The 12580-nt window shown below is 45.0% G+C and overlaps 1 protein-coding gene across 1 annotated transcript in view; it reads right to left on the minus strand.

The window, feature by feature from the left end:
- SGPL1 (sphingosine-1-phosphate lyase 1) overlaps nucleotides 1–12580 on the minus strand; it is a gene marked incomplete in the record, with an annotated part of 82315 nt that overhangs the window by 36241 nt on the left and 33494 nt on the right.

The following is a 12580-nucleotide window of genomic DNA, read 5'->3' on the forward strand; positions in this document are numbered from 1 at the left end:
TGAATTCCCCTGTATGTTGTTTCAAACGTTTAGCACATTAGCCGTCAGTTCCCACATCATACTAAACACCTCTTTATCTTGAGGGTGCCTATTCATGCCACACAGTTATTTACATGATCCAACACCTTAGCTTGTTACTGCATAAACAAACACTTCAGGGATGATATCAAAGAACATGGTTTGGTGGAGGGGGGATTATGGTGTGGGGTTGTTTTTCAGTAGTTGGGCTTGGTCCCTTAGTTCCAGTGAAAGGAACTCTTTAGGTGTCAGCATACCAAGACATTTTGGACTATTTCACACTCCCAACTTTGTGGGAACAGTTTGGGAATGGCCCTTTCCTGTTCCAACATAACTGCGGACCAGTGCACAAATCAAATTCCATAAAGACATGGATGAGCGAGTTTGGGGTGGAGGAACTTGACTGGCCTGCACAGAGTCGTGACCTCAACCTGATAGTCTCTGCTCTAATTCATCCCAAAGGTGTTCTATGAGCCAGGCCTTCTCGTCCACATCCTTGCCTGACCCCACAAATGCGCTTCTGGAAAAATGGTCAAACACGCCCATAGACACTCCTAAACCTTGTGGACAGCCTTCTTGGAAAGAGTTAAAGCTGCAATGGGTGGGCCAACTCAATATTGAACCCTACGGACTAAGACTAGATGCCATTAAAGTTCATGTGTTCATCGAGCATCATAAAATGGCCCAGTAACGTAATCAGGGTCTCAGATTTTCTTCAACATGCCTCTGCTGACTTCACTTCTTCACCAGGAACAGCAGGATAGCCGCAAACTTCATATTCTCAATGGGTTCCATATAAAAATAAAAAAAACAAAACATAAAAACACAACACTGGAAACAGCAGCAGCTACATTTTCCCAAGAGAAGGAAAAGCAAAACACAAAAATGAAAAGCGCCAAAATGCTAATTTGAATAGCTTACACGTTCTGGGGGCTGGAATGCTGTGTACGCGCAAATGCGTGTAAAAATGCATATGATAAAACGCCAGAAAATACGTCCAAAAATGCTGATGTGCAAACATCACTACCCTGCGCAAGAGGCTTTACATAAACACTACAGTGAAGATGGTCTAGAGCAGGGGTGTCAAACTTCATTTCATTGCGGGCCGCATCAGCAATATGGATGCTCTCAAAAGGGCCAGCTGTATCTGTAAGACTATATATCTACTCTTATTATTCAGGAGTAGCAACGCACAGGGCGCAGAGTTCAGGAGTAGGCTACGCACAAGGCGCAGAGTTCAGGAGTAGGCTACGCACAGGGCGCAGAGTTCAGGAGTAGGCTACGCACAGGGCGCAGAGTTCAGGAGTAGGCTACGCACAGGGCGCAGAGTTCAGGAGTAGGCTACGCACAGGGCGCAGAGTTCAGGAGTAGGCTACGCACAGGGCGCAGAGTTCAGGAGTAGGCTACGCACAGGGCGCAGAGTTCAGGAGTAGGCTACGCACAGGGCGCAGAGTTCAGGAGTAGGCTACACACAGGGCGCAGAGTTCAGGAGTAGGCTACACACAGGGCGTAGAGCTCAGGAGTACAGAGTACAGAGTGCAGAGTTTAGGGGTGCACTATATGCCAATATTCATAAAGCTGATTTTTCCAAAGATTAGGGTGTGCTTTACCTGCTGTTTTATCATCCTAGTGTTAGGAGAGTACATTTGGTAAATGCTTCATTTTCTGGATGACTTTTCAGAGGCAGCGTTATGTTAACACAGTGATCACCCATTGGCTGATCTCCCTACTGAAATGCTAATAGTACTGCATGATTCTGGATAAAATGAGAATCACAATTTTTTTTTTTTGCCTAGAATAAAGATCACGATTCTCATCGTAACATCATTCTTCACAGTATACAAAAAAAATTGGGCTAACTTTACCATTTAGTTTTTTTTTTTTAATTCGTTAAAGTGTATTTTTTCCCAAAAAATTGCTTTTGAAAGACCGCAGCGCAAATACATTGTAACATAATATATTGCATATATACACACACACATATATACATACACACAACATGTTTAGGGGTTCTAAGTAATTTTCTAGCAAAAAATACCGAGTTTAACTTGTAAGCAACAAATGGAAAAACAAGGAGAGCTGCGCTAACCTTGGTGAATTAAATTGATAAATGTGCATAAACATATAAGGTAAAATAATAGTCCATGCAGATCAAATCCATTAACCAGAATATTGAAGAAATAAATGCCCCTTTAAATGTTCAATGTGACAATTAAGTGAATGTTGTCACACCACAACAAAAATAGTGCACCTCCACCACAGAGGACACGCTTACCAGATGGCAAGCTTAGAAAATCTTGCGGCTAGTGCCCAGCCAAGCCCTTTATCTTGAGGATAATTCTGATGTCAGCTCATGGACGGATCGCACTCTGTACGGGATGAAGCCAAGCAGACGTACTAAACTCTCTCAGGGACCGAGGATTCGACTCAATCAGTGGACAATTGTGCTGCTTAAATAACAAAAAAATTCTCACCTCAATCAGGTTCTAGGGTGGCTAGCCAAAAATCCACCATACAGGAAATAGGAAACATATCTAGTTCACAGGGAGATGTGTGATACCTGCTCATGTTTTGAATAAGAACCATATCTTGTACCCCCATCCAAAACATCAAGGTAAAACATACTTACTCACCAACAAAAGCAATAATTATAACAGGCAAAACAGGATCACTAATACCTTGCAGTAATTAAAATGATCCACACCCGCTCATACTAGCCACCTATATATTTATGCACATTTATTATTTAATTCACCAAGGTTAGCACAGCTCTCATTTTTCCATTTGTATTCTCTGTGTGTATCTCACAGTAGAGCTGCAGCTTTATTTATTTGTTCATCTTATTGTGCAGTATGGGTTAGCGTGGTAATTTTCCATTCTTTGTAAGCAACAACTGTCAGAAAAAGGTTTAGTCTTTAAGTGGTTAAACTGACCTCATTTACAGACCGAAGTTCATCTCTGATCTAAAAGAACCAAAATGATACATTGTTTCTCTTTATCGCTCAGTGCTGAGCAAAGTTGTGATAAACTTTGCCAGCTTTTTTTTTCCTTTGACAGCTCTGAGCAGAGGACGGCTCTGTACTTGTTACATGAATCATGGAAATGCCGGATTAAGATCGTGGGGGGGGGGTTTGAATCGAGATCGCAATTTTTTAATGATTAATCGTGCAGCTCTAAGTGCCAAGCAGCAAATAAGATGTTAACACTTCATCAGGACTGGGAACTTGCTGGGAAGGATTCATTTATAATAGGGTAGACAGAAATGGGTTAATTGTGTTGCTTAATTAATAAGTCCTAAAGGTTCTCCAAGATGTATAGAAAATGCCAAGCAGCATGACATCATTGTACAGACTAGAGGAGTGCAATGACCTCTAGTAAACTCCGATCGTTGGCTGAGAGGACAAAGCATGTGAGAAGAAAAAAAATACAATGTCTCTTGATAAAGCACAGCTACTTTGTTTGAAAAGATTGTGCTTGCCCATGATCATGAAAAACAATGCAGCTTTTTTCCTGGAAAGAAAGATTTGCTGCATTGTAATTCTACAAATAGCTCCAAACCCATTAACCCTTTGTTGCAGACAGAAGATTACACCGGAGTTTGTCAGCCAGGGTCATCTGATGAATATTTAAAGCAAACCTAGCATCAGATACATTTCTTCCATTCAAGTAATATGCAAGTGTAACAAATTCTAAATGTACTTATTACTTTTTAAAGGGGTCGCTGTGCTCACACCAAAACGCTTTTGCTTTTTTTTTAGCTAAATGGCTGCCACCATCTTTGCTCTGGTTGCTCCTATATTGTGGTCCCAAAATGGAAATCCTTAAAGGACAACTGTACATTTGGTACACCCCTCTAAGTGCAACCCACTTATGGATTCATTTAGATTAGACTTCGCTCCAGTGATCTTCACTCTGCCTCAAACAGCACAGAAAGCTTCCTTGCTGGGTCCTCCTAGTCATGTGCACGCACACCTTGGCCCCATACCTTCTACTCTGCAGGACCATTGGAGGCCACCATGAGTTTGTCTCACCATAGAAATGAATGAGGGAGCAATGCGCATGTGCACGATGAAGAGAACCTGGTGAGGAGGTTTTCTGAAGTAATGGCAAAAGGTGAAGATCGCTGGGTCATGGGCAAATGTAAATATTTCTACAGGTAGGCTGCACTCAGGGGGCAAAGAAAAGCCTTGAAATACAAGTTATACCAAAAGGAACAGTTATTCTTGAAAACCACACGGTCGGGCAAAAATGAATCCTATGAGGCAGTCCTTGAAATAGATGAGCTCTTATACTCACCTCTTCATTGAGTTTCTATGTTCCAGCACTACAGCTCAGAGGCGTAATTAGAACCTTCAGGGCCCAATGCAAGAAACCATGAAGGGCCCCCCTGACCTCCGAGCTCAGGGCACTATACTTTCATCACGGGGCCCTTTATTGTGGTCCCGCAGTGGGACCCTTACACATGTTCTGCAGCAGGCCCCTTCCTGCCGTCTTGGGTAGGGTTGCCACCTTTTCTTTAAGCCAAACACTTTCGCGGCACCACAGCAAATTTTTTTCATACTATACACTATACAAATATTTTTCATAAAATAATATTTCTAATCATATGGTTTTAATGACAAGTGCCCCCCCCTTACATTAGAGTCCAGTGTTCCCCTTTACATCTGAACACAGAGTTGAGTTCCCCCGCACATCTGAATCCGCAGAGTTCCCCTGCACATCTGAACCCGCAGAGTTCCCCCGCACATCTGAATCCGCAGAGTTCCCCTGCACATCTGAATCCGCAGAGCTCACCATTACATCTGAACTCACACTGTAAGGGGGGGACTCTGATTTAAGCAGGAACACTGAACTCTGATGTAAGGCGGAAACTCTGATGTAAGGGGGAACGCTGCAGACTCTGGTGTAAAGGGGAAGTCTGATATAAGGGGGCCTCTGGTAACCAGAGCCCCAACATACATCATACTTCCCAGCATTCCCCTTTAATCAGGGTTCCAAGAGTCCCCTCTACATGAGAGTCCATAGAGCCCCCCCTTCCATCAGTGTCTGCGGAGGACTCCTTACATCAGAATTCGCAGAGCCCCTTACATCAGAGTCTGCAGAGCCCCCTTACATCACAGTCCTTCTTACATCAGAGTCCACAGAGCCCCCCCCTTTTCAGAGTCTGCAGAGCCCCCCACCCTTTTCATCAGAGTCTGCAGAGCCCCCCACCCTTTTCATCAGAGTCTGCAGAGCCCCCCACCCTTTTCATCAGAGTTGAAGAGCCCCCCCCTTACATCAGAGTTGAAGAGCCCCCCCCTTTTCATCAGAGTCCGCAGAGCCCCCCCCTTACATCAGAGTTGCAGAGCCCCCCCTTACATCAGAGTTGCAGAGCCCCCCCCTTACATCAGAGTTGCAGAGCCCCCCCCCTTACATCAGAGTTGCAGAGCCCCCCCCTTACATCAGAGTTGCAGAGCCCCCCCCTTACATCAGAGTTGCAGAGCCCCCCCCTTACATCAGAGTTGCAGAGCCCCCCCTTACATCAGAGTTGAAGAGCCCCCCCTTACATCAGAGTTGAAGAGCCCCCCCCTTACATCAGAGTTGCAGAGCCCCCCCTTACATCAGAGTTGCAGAGCCCCCCCCTTACATCAGAGTTGCAGAGCCCCCCCCTTACATCAGAGTTGCAGAGCCCCCCCCTTACATCAGAGTTGCAGAGCCCCCCCCCTTACATCAGAGTTGCAGAGCCCCCCCCCTTACATCAGAGTTGCAGAGCCCCCCCCTTACATCAGAGTTGCAGAGCCCCCCCCTTACATCAGAGTTGCAGAGCCCCCCCTTACATCAGAGTTGCAGAGCCCCCCCCCTTACATCAGAGTTGCAGAGCCCCCCCCTTACATCAGAGTTGCAGAGCCCCCCCCCCTTACATCAGAGTTGCAGAGCCCCCCCCCTTACATCAGAGTTGCAGAGCCCCCCCCCCTTACATCAGAGTTCGCAGAGCCCCCCCCTTACATCAGAGTGCGCAGAGCCCCCCCCTTACATCAGAGTTCGCAGAGCCCCCCCCTTACATCAGAGTTCGCAGAGCCCCCCCCCCCTTACATCAGAGTTCGCAGAACCCCCCCCCCTTACATCAGAGTTCGCAGAGCCCCCCCCTTACATCAGAGTGCGCAGAGCCCCCCCCTTACATCAGAGTTCGCAGAGCCCCCCCCTTACATCAGAGTTCGCAGAGCCCCCCCCCCTTACATCAGAGTTCGCAGAACCCCCCCCCCCTTACATCAGAGTTCGCAGAGCCCCCCCCCCTTACATCAGAGTTCGCAGAGCCCCCCCCCCCTTACATCAGAGTTCGCAGAGCCCCCCCCCCCCTTACATCAGAGTTCGCAGAGCCCCCCCCTTACATCAGAGTTCGCAGAGCCCCCCCCTTACATCAGAGTCCGCAGAATTTCACTGTAAGGGGGAGTTCTGTGGACTCTAATGTAAAGGGGAACTCTGATGGAAGTGGTGTTCTGGGAACCCTGATTTTACGGGGGGTGCTCTGATGTAAGGGGCAAATCTGTGGACTCTGGTGTAAAGGGGAATTCTGATGTAAGGGGATCTCTGCTCACCAAAGCCCCCTTTACATCAGAGTCTGTGGAGCACCCCTTAAATCTGAGGTCCCCTTACATTACTGTAAAGATTCAGAGGCAGGAGAGATAAGGGAGGAGGTGAATGGATGGATGTGAGCTCACTCACCTAAAGAAGGAAGGTGGCTCGTGCAGTCTGCATATCCTCCAAGTTCATTCCCCATGTTGTACCCGGCTGCTGGGCTTCCCTGTCCACTCATCCCTGGCTTCCCCGCCTACTCATCCCCGGCTTCCCCACCCCACTCCAATCTGATTGGAGTGTGGGTAGGACCGCGGGCACACACAGGAGGACAGGGGGCGGGAGGAGTAGATCTAGCTTTCTCTCCTTGCCTGTCCATGCGAGAAGAGGGGGGCCGAGCGATCTGTCAGTGCTGGCTCTGTCTGGGCAGTGTAAGTGAGAGTGTAAGGCCCCTTTCACACTGGAGCGGTTTTCAGGCGGTATTGCGCTAAAAATACCGCCTGAAAACCGCCCCTAAACAGCCTCCGCTGTTTGTTCAGTGTGAAAGCCCGAGGGCTTTCACACTGAAGCGGTGCGCTCGCAGGACGGTAAAAAAAGTCCTGCGAGCCGCTTCTTTGGAGCGGGGAAGGAGCGGTGTATTCACCGCTCCTAAACCGCTCCTGCCCATTGAAATCAATGGGACAGCGTGGCTATAGCCGCGCTGTACGAGCGGATTTAACCCTTTTTCGGCCGCCAGCGGGGGTTAAAACCGAACCGCTAGCGGCCGAATACCGCTGCAAGAACGACGGTACAGCAGCGCTAAAAATAGCGCTGTTGTACCGCCGACGCCCCCACCGCCCCAGTGTGAAAGGGGCCTTACAGACACTCTCTGCTTACAACTGCAGCCAGGAACCCCGCCGTGGATCCGCAGACCGGGCTTTTGGGCCCCCCCACAGTGGCGGAACGCGAGGGCCTGGTTGCATGTGCGCCTGCTGCGACGCTGGTAGTTCCGCCACTGCTGCAACTTCTATTAGCCTCCTCAGCATTCAACACTGCCAGGAGTGTTGGGCACCTGTGTCCCTACTGTGTTCCATTAATCGGCTCCTACATCACTGCTTTGTCCTGTAGACACAGGGGTCGGAAGATGGAACCACAGAAAAAAAAGATGTGTCATTTGTTTGAAATGGTTATCCTTTGAGAAAAAAAAAAAAAGCAGATTAATGCCTGGTACACACAATGCGATTATCGGACGAATGATCTTCCGTTTTTTGGGGGGGTTTTTTGCATGCTAGTCTCCATATCGAAAATGAAGGGGTTACTAAAATTACGAAAATTCTCCTTCAAAAGTGGTGCAATGTTGTATTTTCAGACAAAAAGAATACTGATTAAAACGAAAATCATACGATCTGGTATCATACAAGAAAAATTTTCGTGCGTATCCCATCAAATATTTTTGCATGAATTGCTGTGATCGGCTCTCGAAAGCTGTGTACCAACGATCACTTTAATCTTGTGTACGGACCATGTACACTAGAACTTTAAAAGTTCCTAACAGCTCCTTTGAGCGTTTTTTTTTTTTTTCTGTCCCTAGAAGCAAATAATGTTATCCTATGTGACCATGAACACTATTGAAGGCTCAGGGTGGATATAAATCAATCAATGATTTCTTAAAAAAAAAAAAAAAAAAAAAAAAAAAAAAAAAAGAAGAATAAATAAATAATGAACAAAAAGAAAAAAAAAGAAAAATCAGATTTATTTTATTTAAAATCGATTTTTTTGATTCTTAATCAAATTTATTTTAGTAAAATGCTTTTGGAGTAAAAATCTATCTAAGCCCTGGTTCACATTGGTACGATTTGACATGTCAAATCTGCGGCAATGTCACCGTCCTAATCAGTGCGACGCTGCATTTGCGGCGTCGCACGGATTTCAAAAAGTAGTTTCTGTACTACTTTTTGCGATTTCGGGCTGCTTTTTACATTGACATCTATGCAGAAACCGCCACAGAGGTCTCTGAAAATCGCGGCAAAAATCGGGACCAACATGAGTGAAATTGTGCTAGTTCAGCTGAACTCACACAGCTTTATTCCCGCAGCTCAGTGTGAACCTGGGCTAAAAGATAGTTTTCTATTTAAGATACATTAATAAATTTAGTTTATTCAGTATGAAATGGAGTTTAGTTATGTAGTATGAGGCTGTATATTCTGCAATCTTTAAATTTGTAGTAAACTAATTCAATGAATCCAAGGTCTGCAAGCTGATATAACATGCACTGCACTGATGCATTCACACAATGGCATAGTAACCATGAGATAAAACAAAGTTCAGGAATATTCCTTTATCCCATTGTTTTCCAAATCTATGTACACTACAAACTGTATGATTGAATTGGTTCTGATATTGCTGTTTTACTAACCTGACAGCTTATTATTCTAAACAGGAAACCTTCATTTTGTTTGCAAGCATCGAAGATTCTAACTACCAGCAAGAATGAGTCCTTACATTTAAAGAGAACCTGTCATTTCAGATCCGCCGTTTCAGCGCCTGTTAGCAGGAATCTACTCACCTGCTGCCACCACATCCCTTTCCTTGTTGTGTCACTGCCGCATCAACAGACGTCCTATTAAAGTGAATGGAGCTGTCGCTAAAAGTCAACAGCGGGTCAAAGGAGGAGCCGCTGCGAGACAGATGACAGTTGCTCTTTAAAAATTATGATTTCATTTAAGCCTTTTTACTAGTGATTTAAATCTACTTGATTTAAATCAAATCCGCCCTGTGTAGGCTAGAAGCTTTTTTCAAGCTTCAGCTTCTAGGAACAGGTAACAAAAAAAAAAAAAAAAAAAGAAAAATGCTTTATTTGGTGCATTGGGGAGAGATCTGCCAGCAGAAAAAAAAAAAAAAAAAAAAAGGCTGACAGCTCCTAGAAGCCCCTAAACACTGTTAATGGCTGCTAAGCACCGGTTTCAAGCATTTTTTTCCCCTAACCAGTGGCCCACCAGCATCCTTAGCGACCAGTGTGAGTCTCCCCAAAATCTATATCAGACTGGCAGGCCAGGAAAGGGGGGGGGGGGGGGGGGGAGACAAGCGAGCTCCCTCCTGAACCATACCAGGCCACATGCCCTCGACATGGGGAGGGGGGTGCTTTGTTGGTGAGGACAAGGGCCTCTTCCCCACAACCCTGGCCCGGTGGTTGTGGGGGTGTGACTTATCAGATTCTTAAAGCCTCTTTAACAAGAGGGTCCCCAGATCCCCATCTCCCCCATGTGAATGAGTAGGGGGTACCCTGCATTTTATCTGGTCAAACGCCCCCCCCTCCCTCCCCCCTCTTTACACACACACATACAGTACTGTGCAAAGGTTTTAGTCTGATGGTATGGCATGATGGATACGTATATGCCTGTATTTCCCAGCATTGAGGATACCAGTAATCGGGCAACACTGAGGACCGCAGACGCAGGTACACCCATCTACCTGTCCAGAAGTCTGGCCAGAAGTGGCATTTATGGAAGAATTGCAGCTAAAGAGCCATGCCTCTGATGTAAACAAGGCTAAGCTACTCAACTATGCATGAAAACATAGGAATTGGGGTGCAGAAAAATGGCAGCAGTACTCTGTACTGACAAGTTAAAATTTTAAATATTTGACTGTAACAGTTTATTTGCGAAAGGCTGGAGAGCGGTACAATAATGAGGGTCTGCCGGCAACAGTGAAGCATGGTGGAGGTTCCTTGCACGTTTGAGGCTGAATTTCTGCAAATGGAGTTGGAGATTTGGTCAGGATCAATGGTGTCCTCAATGCTGAGAAATACAGGCAGATAAATCATGTCACACCATCAGGGAAGCACGTGATTGTCCCCAAATGAATTCTGCAGCAGGAAAATGACCCCAAACATACAGCCAATGTATTTAAGAATTATCCTCAGCGTAAAGGAGAACAAGTCCTGGAAGTCATAGTTTGGCCCCTACAGAGCCCTGATCTCAACCTCATTGAGTCTGTCTGGGATTACATGAAGAGATAGAAGGATTTGAGGAAGCCGACATCCACAGAAGATCTGTGATTAGTTCTCCAAGATGCTTGGAAAAACCTACCTGCCAAGTTCCTTCAAAATCTGTGCGCAAGTATACCTAGAAGAATGAATGCTGTTTTGAAGGCACAGGATGGTCACACCAAATATTGATTGATTTGAATTTCCCTTCTATTTACAAAAATAAACTATTAATACGTCTAATTCTTAATTAGATATGTCTTAATACGTCCAACATTCTTAATTTACAGCATTTTTTTCAGAGCTGTATAAAACTTTTGTACAGTAAGACAGATTAGATAGATAAACGCTTTGAATTTTGTGCTGTGCCCCGCACTGTTGCTACATATAGCCCTGAAAATATGCAGTGCCTCAATTGGGGTGAAATAAACAGTTCATAGGAGTCCCATTAAGGTAAAGTCCACAAATTTATTAATCAAAACTTTAGAATGACATTAAAACAGACCACAATAAAACAGACCACAACTGGTCTCTGTTGGGAATGTCATATTGTAAACCAATCATGACCGGATGGTTCTGTTATGAGCAACCATATCCAGTTATTGTCCCGAGCCTCAACAAAGGTAACAGTATAAAGGCTAATTTCCCGCTGATGGAGATAATATACTGAAACCTATGGCTGCTGAATTTACCGCTACAAGCAGGACCGCTGGGACCTGTGTCAGGAAATCCTAGATAAAAACCATGTGGGGACACGGCATCAGAGTGGCAAAGGCCAGAGATAATGTCACTGGGCCACGCCGGAAGTTGGGCCGAGGAGAGGCCGCTACGGGTGAAACACACGCTAGTGTATCAGTGTCACCATGACAACGCATTTCGTGCGCATGTGCTTTCTAAAGTCGCAGGTTTACATTATGACACTCCCAACAGAGACCAGTTGTGGTCTATTTTAATTTGATTCTAAATTTTTGATCAATAAATATTTTTTGGACTTTACCTTAAACTATGGGTCTCAAACTGACGGCCCTCCAGCTAATGCAAAACTACAAGTCCCATCACGTCTCTGCCTGTGGGAGTCATGCTTGTAACGGTCAGGCTTGCAATGCCTCATGGGACTTGTAGTTTTGCAACAGCTGGAGGGCCACAAGTTTAAGACCCCTGCAGGCCTAAAGGGACTCCTATGAACTGTTTTTTTCACCCCAATTGAGGCACTGCATATTTTCATGTGCTGGGCATAGCACAAAGTTCCAACTACTTATACAGAAATGACTGGATGGGTTTTATTCTTGTTTCCCCCTCCAAGGGATATCTCTGGTAGCTATGGACTCTTTCTCATGAAGACATTCCCTGGTCCTGTTGTGCTCCATTTGGCGCCTGATCCTTTTGTTGTGTAGATAGAACATAAAAAAAAATAAACAAATGGTTGCTAAAATTCACAAAAGAAAAGTGTTTGGTCTCCAAAAAATGATATATTTTTTTTTTTTAATTTGGGTACAGTGTTAAATGACAGAGTACTTATCAAACTATCACAGCACTGAAACCTGACAAATGGTCTGGTAATGAAGCAGGTGTAAAATGCTGCTACTTTAGAGGTTAAACATGCAAACAATCTTATTGATAACGGAAATGAAAACCAATATATTACTTCTGCTTTCCATGAGAAACAGCCTTGACAGTCTGCTTAATCATTATTTGGTAACATATACTTTTTTTCTGTATTTTAGATACTATACACATATAAAACTAGCAAAATAGATTTGTAAATAAGCTTTGCCAAGTTATAAAAGTCTTTCCAATTTAGTTTATTCCATAGATGGAAGTGGGAAATGGAACGTTAAAAAAAAAAAAAAAAAAATTCTGCCTCTCTCAATCAAGTTGCAGTGGCTTAGTGGTTATCACTCCTGCCTTGCAGTATGGGGGCCTTGCAGTATGGGGGGGCCTTGCTTCGAATGGCAGAGATACTATTTTGCATGTTCTCCTTGAGCTTGTGTGGGTTTTGTCCAGGTTTTCTGGCTTCCTCCCATACTCCAAAGACATGCTGATAAA

The sequence above is a fragment of the Aquarana catesbeiana genome, linkage group LG08 (assembly GCF_042186555.1).
Source record: "Aquarana catesbeiana isolate 2022-GZ linkage group LG08, ASM4218655v1, whole genome shotgun sequence".
Lineage (NCBI taxonomy): Eukaryota > Metazoa > Chordata > Amphibia > Anura > Ranidae > Aquarana > Aquarana catesbeiana.